Here is a 12,659-nt window from a genome sequence, read left to right as displayed (position 1 = left end):
AACTACTGCTGCGTAATAGCAGTCCTTTTTCACACACAGATGGTCAGTCAGAAGAATGAGCGCTTTATAAGACAGACATCATGCTGGTCTTTGCAATCTTGTTCTCCTGGACCTCAGCAGGAGTTTTTCATCACCAAAGTGGATAATAACTCTGTCAGACACCTCATACACACAGGTATTAATAAAAAAAGAAAATACTGTAGTGACTGATTTTACAAGAAACTGGGAATCTTAACGTGATAGTTAAAAATGCGCACGATGATTACGCACAACCAATAGCTATGTCAACAGGGGTTTATAGCAGGTTGCTAATAAGCAGGGAATGCGCTTATGTATACATCTATGGTTTTGCACTTTATTGACCACATTTCCGCGGCCAAAGTCCATGGACTGTTGCATAGTCATAAACATGCACACGTTTGTGTGCTTGTAAACACCTAAGTGGCCATAGACTTCTCCATGTTTGCATACGGCAACACCATTTGCATGGGGAATAGCAGTTTACAGCACTGATGCCTGATATACCACAAGGTGCAAGCAGTTACGCATGCCTTTATTGCTGAAATTCGGCTGAATCTATAAATACACTTAAACATTATTTTGTAAAGAAAACTCCTTTTTCCCAAAACTGAGTTTTGATGACAAAGAAGGTAGATCCCCATCATTATTAACTAGATGCCAAATCCTCATTTTTTTTTTGTGACAGATCCAGAGCGTCAAGATCACATATGAAGACACACACAGCACCAGCACTCACTAACCCAGAAACACAGCTGCCTTTGTTTAAAATGGAAACTATTTTCAGAATCTTTACATTTTCCTACAACAAAAGAAGTTATGCTAAAGAAAATCACTGCAGTAAGTTCGAAGCAGGAGCCCTGTTCTGATAGTCATCTTCCTCTTTATTCCACAAATGGAAATTCTTAGCACTTTCGTAGCTCAGCATTTTCAAATTCAGATAGAATGAAATTATGTGTGAACTCTCACACTCTCACTTCATCAGTCATTCCCTTCATTAGTGAAATGAGAAGAGGCAGCACTTAATGCTTCTGCTCATGAAAGAAGTTCTCTTAATAACGTATATGAGAGCTATTCAGACATTAAATTAAAAAAAATAACCGTACTTTTTACTTGATCTGGCATAAAAAGAGAAACTACACCATCTCAGAAGCTTAAAGATGATTCAGATCCCGAAGAGAAATTCATTTACTGATATCCTTTTGTTACCAGCAGACCATCGCACGCAAAGTACAAAACAGTTATGGTGTATGTGGAAGGACAAATCCCTGCTAAGGACACAGAGTTTCCGCAGGTTAAGCACTGCCCAGTCTTCAGCCCTCGGTCTCCATTCTTCCTTGGACACAGTGGTGTGAAACATCCTCTTTTCCTACTCTGCCTACCCCATTTCTCCTGTTCCTCCCTCCCCCGGCCTATGTTTCAGAACCATTTCTTTGCACTGCTGAAGTTTCTGAAAAATAAACACCATAAACAGCATCACACTGATGATTTGTACTCTCCCCTAGGTGCAAAATTAATTCAGGATTTTGTTCAGGAGTTGCCAAAGAGCAGCATATTACCTATCATCAAAGAGACACATGGACAAAGCTGTGCGTGAAGATTGCCAAGAACTGGGCTTTGCTGTGCCCACCTCAGTTTGGGGCTGTCAAGCCTTCATCTTCATTCCCCAAACATAATGAAACAAATTAAGTCAGCCTTTTCAGCATCATTCTCATCCATCATAAATTAATTTTTAGTGGCATTTTCCCATGGATTCAATCCAACTGACCCGGATTCCATGCTTCTCTTCTACACCAATCATAAAAATTAACAATAAGTGTTCAAAATGAGATCTCATACATATGGAGCACAGAATAAGATTTAGGAAAGGGAGGTTAAAAGTGTTTAGCCACTGAGGGGGGGAGGGGGGAAAGATAGTTTAAACAGCAAATCTCCAAAAGCAACAAAAAGTTATTTAAAACAAATTTATATTATACTGTAGTACAGCACAAATAGATTATGTATTAACTTTGAACGCACAAGAATCACGTATACTCCTGTTTTCAATCAGCCTTTTCAAACTTGTAGACACTATTTTCTAATTATTATTAATGACAAGCACTCAGACTTCACTACATCAGCAAAACTCTTATTAAAGGGGGTGAGAGGAAAGAAGAAACTTACCCTAAAGACAGGTTTTTCAGCAACACCTATCTCAGCACCAATGGTGCTGGCCTTCATGAAACAGAACGTAGGACTGAGCTGGAGAAGAGATTAGCAGGCCAGTCCCGACAGTAAGCAAAACAACTTTTAAACTGAGGATCTTAAACAGGCTAGGAGAAAATAAAGAAGGCAAGAAAATACACGGAGAAAAGGGAAACTGTGAGTTTCAATGTATATTCTCACCTTCTCTCTCTGGGTACTTCAGTCTGACAAATTGAGTTTCCACTCCCAAGAGCATCACTTGCAATGATTACCACAGCAGCAATTTTGGATGGCCAAAGGTGAGGAAAGTCTAAAAACACAGATAGCGTGATAGGTCCTCAATGTCACACATTTTTCAAGCCAGCTTTGGAGAATTTTTTAAATTCTACACAAGTTCCAGAGTATTTAACAGGAACTTCTGTGTTTTCTTTCAGAATTTCACTTTTTCTGAGTTGAGTTTCAAAACGTTTCCATCTTAGCATGAAAATACGGGAGGGTATAAACCAACACTGCAATGCTCTGGCAACCTTGTGCAAGTCAGAAATACACGTATGTGAATGATCTGAAAGGGGCTGAAACCCCAGGCTTGTAAAACCAAGCAACAGACTTTAGTGCCCTCAGTGGAGGCAGGATTGATCCCTGGCAATCCAGGATTAATAAGGCTGTATTTTTTAAATAGAAAAGAGAATGTATTTCAGCTGGATTTTTAATCCAAGAAAACTCTTCTGATAGTATTGCATTACTACCTTTCTATTTCCCCCTTCAACTCCTTCCCTGCTTATTTCCCTCTGGCAGCAGCTCCACACCTTGCCCTCCAACACACAACGCTCTTTCTCCAACTCGGCCTCAGTCACATAAATTGCTCTGAAAGGCAGGATCCCCAGGCTCTCATGAAGCTCCCGCTGAAGTTAACGAGGCTTGGCACAAGATCTTCTCATAGAGAATGATTTGCAAGAGCAGCACCGCACCTTACTTACTATTGGAGACAACACAAAAATCACTTCTCCACTGACAGTTTTCGTCCTCAGCTCTAAGTTCTCCCCGAGTTAGAAATATTTTTTGCTTTATACCTGACTTGACAGTTATTAATACTACTGTGAGTACATACCACCTGACTTTATATGATTTAGAAAGAAGAGAGAGAGCAAAGATAACAGTTTCATTATACATTTTAAGTGCCCATAAATCTTTCTACATCAAACCATTCCTGATCTCCCAGGAGAGGTTCTCCAAACACTGAAGCCATGCCTATTTGGCAAGAACTACAGACAGGGATTTCTTTTTTAGCCTCCTTCGTCTCTACAGAGGGCAAAAATCTTGGATAGAAAACTTTGGTGCAGAAGCCTTTTCTTTTCCTGCAGCAGTTAGAGGCACAGCGATGGTTTTAATAGAGTTTTCTAATGACTCTATTGCTACTTTTTATGACTATTTCTTGGAATAATAAAGTGGCAGAGGCAACAATATCAAATCACTGGCTTTTCTGCAGCAAAGAAGGAGCATAATGAGTCCATAAAGTTATTTTCATTCAAAGGCCAGTGCCCAACACATTTCTAGCTCCTGCAAGGCACAGAGTAAAAATTCCTTCTCACCTGCTTGCTCTTCTAGTTAACATCAAGAGGTAAGTTCACACTGCCTAGCTACTTGGGGGGTAATTTCAGAAGTCCCACCTCGACTTCTGTTTTGTGATATTCCAGTGACTGCTCCTCAGAGTGCCTACAACAGAACAGATCAACGCCCCCCTGAGCACCTGAGGATCTCATGCTCTCCAGGGAAGCGCAGAAGTAACGGGCAGGTCCTCAGCCTGCCTTACCCCACCTGTGTAGAGCACAGCACAGCTACCTCCAGAGGATGAATCAGATCCCAGGTGGGATAAATTGCCCCATCTCTCTTAGCTGACCTTGAAAAGGGTCAAGGCTCCTAATTTAGGCACTTTAATTTGATGACAAAAGCAGAACAGGATGGTTCTAGACCATCATCACACAAGCAGTTTTTCTTATGTCAGGGGTCTTGCAAACTAAAATAAAATGAGTATTTTTTCACCAGAAATCTTTACAGAAGTGCAGACTTGAGATCAGGAGACCTATACAATAGTTGTGAGACAACAACCAAGTTCCACTGAAGGAAGCTGATGGGTTTTTTACCACTGATTTCAATGGCACTGGGATATCACTACTACTTGTGACCAAATGGCTGGGTTTATTAGCATGAGATCCCCCTATCAATTCAGTAGAAAACTTAGTAAATTTACAAGAGTGTATCTAAAATCGCTATCTAAACAAATCATGGCTGAAAACATGTACCTGATTAACCAAAACCAAATGTGTTTTCCTCTACAGTTCAGTTCTTGCTACAGCTGTAGCTGTGACATGGTTCTGTGTTATGCTGTACTCTAGCAAGGTATGTCAAAAATGCAAACTGAAGGGTAAAATGATTTCATTTACGAAATAAATAGGTGCCTTTGGTCAACACTAGTACACAAAAGACAGGTATTTTAAAACAAGGGACCTGCAGGGAATTGTTTCCTCACAAAGCTTCAATTAGCTTTCAAATTATCTCTCACAATGTGTACAAATATTCCTAACCAAACTTCACCGAAAAATGGATTCTCAATACTTTTATTTACCTAATAGTTAACACAAGGATAACAACACACATGCAAATTAAAATAAAAACATATGTGGGGATTTTTTTCTCCAAGTAAGAATTTGAAACATATGTGCTCTTTTAACTGTATTTCTTCACCCAATGCTTCTCTCTTCACTGTTTGTATTTTTAATGTAATTTTTTTCAAAGGTACAGTAAGATATAATCCTAATAAATTATTCCCCCTTTTATCTGACAAGCATGGCTTTCAAGTAACATTCTGTCTTTATTTCTTGCTGGCATAACTCATTCTTATCAATTGGTGTTTTGCACAAAGGGAGCTGACTGCAGTTCAACTATAAGCAGGGATACTATTTTCATTGAAGTTGTAGTTAAAAAACAACATAACATAACAAAGTTGCAGGATTAAAATATTATAATATTCACCCCTGCTTCTGCCAGTCCTGTATTCTCACATCTTCCACTAAACCCATGCTTTTAGTGGACACTGCCGTCCTACTTCTCTCCTCGTGTTTTCAAATAGCAGTGCCTAATGTTTAGAGGGAAAATTAGCTGTAGCAGCTCTTCAGTCCCAGAACCAGAAAATATTGGAAAAGATACTTGATGTCTCTTTTTCTCCTCAAAACTTTATCTGTGACTTTTGCAGAAAGGCGTCAAAAATCTGGCAAAGCAAAATTCCACGCAGCAGCGAAACATAAGAGGTTTTAATGAATCGGCTCTCTACCAAATGTACCAAATCTGAATGCCTTTTCTAAGACTCAGTTTTTAGGGTATGCTCATCTGAACTGCTCTCAGCTCAAGTTATTCAACAGATGATTGATATCAAGAAAGATCCCAATCAGGAAAGCGCAACGTGAATTCCTGTAACAAAACACCTTCAGATTTTCTTTTATAACAAATTGTCTTCAGATTTTTCAAGGACATTTAATCACGCCAAGCTTCATTAGCACTCACCTGGGCATGAGGTGTCTTGGCCCATCACCACGATGCATAGTGCCACTGCTTGAAAGCATTTTGGTTCAGATTAGTCCAATTCCAAATAACACACCCATCTATACGACTTCACATTCGGACGCTCTGAAAATAGATTTATAACAAGCCCTGTATTTATCAAAAATATACTTAAGGTGTAAGCCAAGAACTGGTAAGTTAGGAAACCTTCTTAAATTTCTACTGGGCCTAAATGGCAGGGTGTGGGTAGCAGGGGGTCTGCAGGGCCCTGTGTGGAGGAGGTCCAAGGCTGGTCACCACAAGGTCCTGCTGACTCCAACACCACTATGAGCACCCCAAAACTGCAGTCTGTCAGGGCAGCCCACCGCACCTCTGCTCAGACGTAGCTAAAGAAAGCAGCCACTGGGGCAGGAGACACGTGAGGAAGAGACACATTTTGAGAAAGAAAATGAAACACAATGGAGGGGACATGCAGAAGGCAGCATCATGGGGGACATGGCTGAAGACACGCTCTCAGAAGGAGGTGCTCCCTGAGAAAGGAGGGACACCCCCACGGGACTGAGGTCACCCCACACCAGGCCAGGAACACCCCTGAGGGACTGTGGCCATGGCTGACCCACACTGGCACGGAGGAGAACAAGTAAGGGGCAGCAGAAAGCCATTCGGCAGGAGAGCCCAACCTGCTGTGCCACCTGTCACCTCACCAAGGGGACTGGGAGGCTGTGGCAACACGTGTGGGGATGGGGGAGGCTGCGACCAGGGAGGAGGAGGAGAGGAGTCGGACTGAAGCCGAGCCTGGAGAAGGGGGAGGAAACGTATTTCCCTAAGAGTTCATTTAATTGTCCTTTTTTCCTCAATACTTGAATCAAGTAATTAAAAGTTTATGTTAATTGGCAATAAGTTAAATTAAGTAAAATTCCTGACGTCAAGACTACTTTGCCATTCAGGAAAATCCTTATCTGTCCCTCTCCAGTGTTTTCATTCAGCCTTTCCAGTGCATTCACTACATGACAGGATCTTCAACTGCACGGCTGCAGGCCACCTTCACCACCCAACCCCGCCACGTCCACCATGAAGCAATTTAACCATCAGTGAAGAGAAGGTGTCTTCACATGACAGTGGACTTCCTTTTCTTTTTTACCATGCTTAATTAAAATCTTCCAGAAATCAGAAATGGGAATTGACCTCTTAGCATTTTCAATGGTACCCCTCGTAGCTTCAAAATGCGATATCCAAAAGCATTTTACCACATGGTATCAAAGAAGAAATTACCTTGGTAATAGCTGAGCAAAACTAAAATTTTCAACACCGAGGAAACGTCAATGCTCCATATAATTCTGACTTTATAAACGAGAAGATTTACAAAAAATATATTTGAATCCTGATTTCTAAAAAAAAAGTTGATAATTTCATCAAATAAGGTAAGATTTTTTAGGGTAGACGTCAAAAGATATATTTCTGGCCCAAGTACTCAAACCTCTGGCTTTGTCAGGTCTCTGATTCAAAGCACGTGGCCACAAATGCTTATTTTTTTATCTTTTTAATACTCAATAGTTAAAATGTAAATGAAACAGTGTATTCTTTTCCTTTGCATTACTCCGAAAAATGCTAGAATATATTGGTGCATTTTTGTCTAAGCAAACACATTCTGTTTGATGCAGACACTTTACAAAATTTAAACCTAACAGTTAAAAGTTTGGCAAAGTTAAAGTGACTGAAATTCTGTGATTCTGTGAAAATAGGGTCCTTCTTTAATGGGGTCTTACAAGAATAGTTTTATGAAAATGGTCAGAAGAGTCAGACAAATACAATAACTGGGAAACTTATTAGGACCACATTTAATTTGAGTAAATTAGAATATTTTGGAAGCTTTGGCATCCTTGGAGAAGTGCAGTTTCACAGCAATCAGATGGGAGATGAGTCAAAAATAGGTCCATCTTGCAGACCTGGCACATCTCACTGAAAGATCACAATAGAAAATGAAGCTGCAACGGCCCTACAATCAAAAAAACCCCCGGCCAATCAAAAAAAAAAAAACAAACCAAAAAACAAAAAACCCAACTATGAAGACTGAGACTGGGAGATGGCACTATAAAAATCATAATCAGACTCAGGAACCAGACTGAGTGAATTACATGTTGGCCTTTGAGCAGCAAATCAAAACAATCAGCAGAGAAGTCCAAGCAGCAATTGAACATTGACCATTGGAAACCAAGTGCAGCAGCAATTCACCAAGATTTTTCTTTTTTTTTTTTTTAAAGTGAACTCAAGTAAAGCTAGTAAAACTCAGCAATTGCTAACATACCACTATAACTGCAGGTTTAATAATGTCCCATAAACTTTAAGAATTTGAAATTCATTGCAGCAGGGCAGCTTATGCATTCAGTTTGCAAGACACCCATTTTCACACTCAAAGACATCAGAAAAGCAGATGAAAGTTTATTTTTCTTTTGATAAAGAAGTTAAGCAGATTTTGGCAGCTTGCCATCAATTTGACCCCATCCCCCAACTTCCCCCCTGCCCAAACACTGTAAATTAATCTTACACTGGTTGACGAAAAAAAAAAAAACACAAAACCAATAGTGAAAAACTTCCAACATTCAAGTCCTTTGGCTGAACCTCTCTGGGGCATATCCCATGGTGACAATCTTTGGCTTTGACCATCTCAGCTGGCCTCTTGCCCAAAACTATGCCTATAGCACAAACTTCTCCCTTAAAATCCAATTCCATTTTCTCTTGGTCTTGATATTACCATCAACCACAATTTCTTGTTCAGACTCTCCAGAAATACTCACTATGACTCTCTTCTCCTGGACTAGCTGCTGGTCTCCACACAAGCACATTTGCAGAGTAAGTTCACTCCAGGTTTTCACTATGAAGCCTAAGAGCAGAGTATGGGCCCTAAAAAGTTAGTCCCACAAATTTAACCTTTTTTTTTTTTTAATAATGATTCTGCAATAATTTCCTACAATGCTAAATCCACAACTTCCTCACTTATATAAGTGACTGCCTGAAATTATTTTTCAGGACAGACTGAAGACGGACGAAAGTTTCAGAGTTTCAAGTAAGTCTGAATTCTGTGGAACAAAAAGCTGGTTGTTACATCACTCTATGAAAAAATATTTATATTGGCTCTGGCTTTAAGATTACATTTCTCAGTTCATGCAAGTGGCAGGAAACATGCAGAATCTAATCAAGAGATAGTCCACAAGGCTTGTTAAATGAAATGTTAAATAAAGACTTGTTATGAAAACAAAAAGATGCAACTCAGGAAATGAGCTTGGTCATCTCACAACTCTCTGTTGTTCCACAGCCAAGCATTGGCTAAACATTGGATTATCGTTATAAATAATACACAGGGAAAAAGCTTCATTCAGGATTTACCCTAAAAGCACATTTGAAGAGCACCAAAGTGACTTATGAGCCATAGCTTTATTTTCACATCTGACTTAGAAGACTAATGCAGATCTTAATGAAAACCAGGGAATGTAGACTTCCAAGTAACACACTTTTGCAGCATTTACCTAAAATGTAAATTTTTATGTTTTAAAGTTTTATGCACAAGTCAGAAAAGCCTGCAAGAAAACATATTTACAAAATGTGAACTCATAGACAAGAAAAATCTTTTCACATGGAAGAGTCTGTCTTGGAGGAGGAAACTCTTTTTATTTTTCAATGCAGAAGGTCAGTGTTACTAGAAAATAAATAACATGAAAGAGGCGGAAAAGGACAGGGGAAATTGCTCTACAGAAAAAAAACAAAGAACAGCAGTCACAAACTTCTCATGAACTCCTGAACTACCAAGTTAACCAAGGTAATCTATTGCTATTCTCGATCTTTCTGGTCCAGCCCTTCTTTCATTTCTTTGGTCTCGTTTCTCTAGCTTTCGTACACTTGTAAGGCTGAACTATGTTTTACCACAGCGAATATGATCTCCGAGTATCCAGTGGGGTTCTCAACCTGGTACACATCAGTCTCAGACTGAGCATTTCTTCAGATTACACAAGTGCAACAGCAGTGTCTTGTATTAAGATTGTTGCCTCTGTTTTTATTTGACAGCATGATTGCGTTTACATTTTGGGGGAAAGCCTGTACAAAGGGATGGCTTTTGAGCTTGGCTCCCATACGTGCTCTCAGCTCCTAACATGGTGAAATTAATAGCTATTTTTATTTCATCTGGCAGGGAGTTTTGCAGTCAATGTAGGATTGCATCTCCTGTGACCACAGGGTTTCTCAGATTTCCCAACAGTTTAATTGCTGTATGCTACGTGAGGTTGCATTTTCAGAGAGAGAAGGAGCTATCTCATACAGCCAGAGCTCTGCAACCCAGCCAGCATTCATGAAACGCAGTCTTTGTTCAGTCACTAGTAGGAAAAGAAAATTAGTAATGTTTCATTGGATGAAGAACCATAATCAAATGAAGAGTTTATGCTTAAAACTTACTATCAAGTCTGATAAAATTAAACTAATGAAGCAAAGGAAGTTTAAGGCAAAAATTAAAACATTGAGAGAAAAGTTGAATATGATGGAATGATTTGTTTAAGTATCTTCATTGCCGACTTCTTTAAAATTCCATAACCCTTTGATTTCTAGAAGGGGGAAAAGGGGAAAGGGGAAAAGAAAAAGACAACCAAGTGAACTGGTTGTCTGGACAATCAATGAAACCTGGACAATCAACGAAAACACATACTCGGTTTGTTTTTACTTTCCTCTCTTCCTGAACGAATTAATGAAACTGGTGAACTTTGGCCTCTTCTTCAGGCTAGAGCAGCAAGGAGACGGGCTGACTTAATATCCCCCCCAGCCCACAGCAATGCTGATGGAAGACTTTAATGTAAGAACACTGTGTGCTCATTTGGCATTGCATTCCCTAGGGGGAATACGGTAGACAGTGTGTAGATTAAATTTAGTTAGAATTGGACATTAAGAAACACATACTTGGTGCCTTGATAGTAAAGATCAAGAGAGGTCACTCTCTGCTTGTTTTCCTTTGTAGGTTTATAAAACTTTTGCCTTTCTCATTCCTTTTCTTCTTTTTATGACATAATTGTTGCATAGCAGACAACCATTTTGTCTTTCTTAGTGATGCTAGTTACAAAATATAGGAAGCTTGTTTCCGGAAAATAATCTGGATTCTCTGAAGCACTCTTGAAGTCCTTTTGGCATGCTTCGTAATTGATTTCAAGTGTCTGATGAAAAGTCAGGCCCTGTGACACAATTTTTCTTTGGCTTCAAAATCAGAAGAAAAAATCCTGCCATAGGAAAATCAAAACCTGTGGTCTGAAATGAGAGTTTTCTCAGATTTTCTTTTTGCACATGAAATGCCACTATTCAGAGGTATCCGCAGCATTGCATAACACAAGGATAGCGATCTGCAGCCACTGCTTTGCAGACAATAAAAAAAGGCTCACTCACTTTTAAAGCACGGTGCCAACAACAGTTTCAGGTCATTTCCCAACTGGCTTTTCCTGTCTGGTATGCCTTTCAGAGTTTTGGCTCTGTTGACACTGCAGGTTAAATGAAACAAAAAATGCAAACAGAAGCCACAAAGTCTCAGCAACTCTGCCTTTTTGATCTACCTAAGTGTTTTTAAGCCTGCTCATCACCATGGGATCCAAGTGCCCTTTTTCACATTTCAGTGTTTCCAAAAGAGTCAAGTCATGGTAAGGCCATAATGCTTGAGTGGTTGTTGCAAAAAAAGATTGCTTCTTTAGAGAAGAAATGAGTCCTCTTCTCCAGAAATAAGCCTGAACAGAGCAAATTAAAGGTGGAAAAGGTCAGAAAGGAAAGGGCTGTTTTTCCTTGGCAAAAACGTTAGTAGAGTTGGCAGCATATGGAAGCAGAGTTGTAAAGAGTGGGAAGAAAATGCTTTCCTCTACCATCAAGAGCAAAGAGATCACAGTTCTTTCAAAGGGCTTCCCTTGGGATAATGTGAATATGGACTGTCCCATACTTCACGGATTGAATAACCATCTGAAAGTACAATAATTTGAGATAAACTGAGATTAGTTTCTTGCATTGACATCTGCTTGGAAAATAACATGGAAAATCTAGTGCAAGGGTCATTTGGCTTGGTATGTTGATGATAATACTGCCAACATCCAGTACCAAAACAATGAGTAATTTGTAAAGATTTGGCATATTACATCCTGCTTAATAAATTCAAAGGTTTGAACATGACAGCATATTGTAATGTAGTAACATAAAACTGTAAATTTGCAGAGCCAGATTCAACCTATAAGCAGACCCAACATTGATCTCAATATACATGCTTACTGCAAGCTGAATGAATAATCTGAATACATACTTGGCTGAATACATCCTAACCCCACTATATATGCAATGAAAAAAAAATGTGCTGCTTATTTCTGGTTATTTTTATGTAGTCATGTAACAAATGTATTTTTTCATACATACTTGCATCTATATTTCAGCCGTGAGAGAAGTATAAATTTAAATGCAGGCTAAGATAATTGGTCTTTGAAGACCTGACAGGCGCAATGGTGTAGTTAGCAGAAGTTAACAGAAGCACAGTCAAGACACTCTTTCAAAAAAGGCACAGTAACTTCGGGATGAAGAGAAAGCAGTTAAATGAAAGATAAGACCTGCTCTGGTAACCCAATATAGCCAAATAACAATGGAGAGTACAAACTGGTCAAGGCGACAATGGAGAGAGGGGCAGAATAACCAAGCATCAACTATGGCACAGGGGAGAGGCAAGTTAGTACCAATTTCTTGATTCCCTCCAGCAAACTGCTAGACTGATCACTCTCTGGCATGCCTAAAAAACATAGAATCATAGAACGTGTTGGGTTGGAAGGGACCTTTAAAGGCCATCTAGTCCAACCCCCCTGCAGTAAGCAGGGACATCTTCCACTAGATCAGGATGCTCAGAGCCTCAT

The 12,659-nt window shown here is 39.6% G+C and overlaps 1 long non-coding RNA gene across 1 annotated transcript in view; it reads right to left on the bottom strand.

Annotated features, from left to right (window-relative positions):
• The window catches only part of LOC134512804 (uncharacterized), a 127,773-nt gene that overhangs the window by 91,337 nt on the left and 23,777 nt on the right, over positions 1–12,659 (bottom strand). The window contains exon 6 of the long non-coding RNA XR_010070246.1: positions 5,761–5,883. This is a non-coding gene — a long non-coding RNA (uncharacterized LOC134512804). The remainder of the gene's footprint in view (positions 1–5,760; positions 5,884–12,659) is intronic.

The sequence above is a fragment of the Chroicocephalus ridibundus genome, chromosome 3 (assembly GCF_963924245.1).
Source record: "Chroicocephalus ridibundus chromosome 3, bChrRid1.1, whole genome shotgun sequence".
NCBI classification, from domain to species: domain Eukaryota; kingdom Metazoa; phylum Chordata; class Aves; order Charadriiformes; family Laridae; genus Chroicocephalus; species Chroicocephalus ridibundus.
Note: the sequence above shows the minus strand (reverse complement) of the source record. Positions and strands in the feature narration are given on the sequence as shown.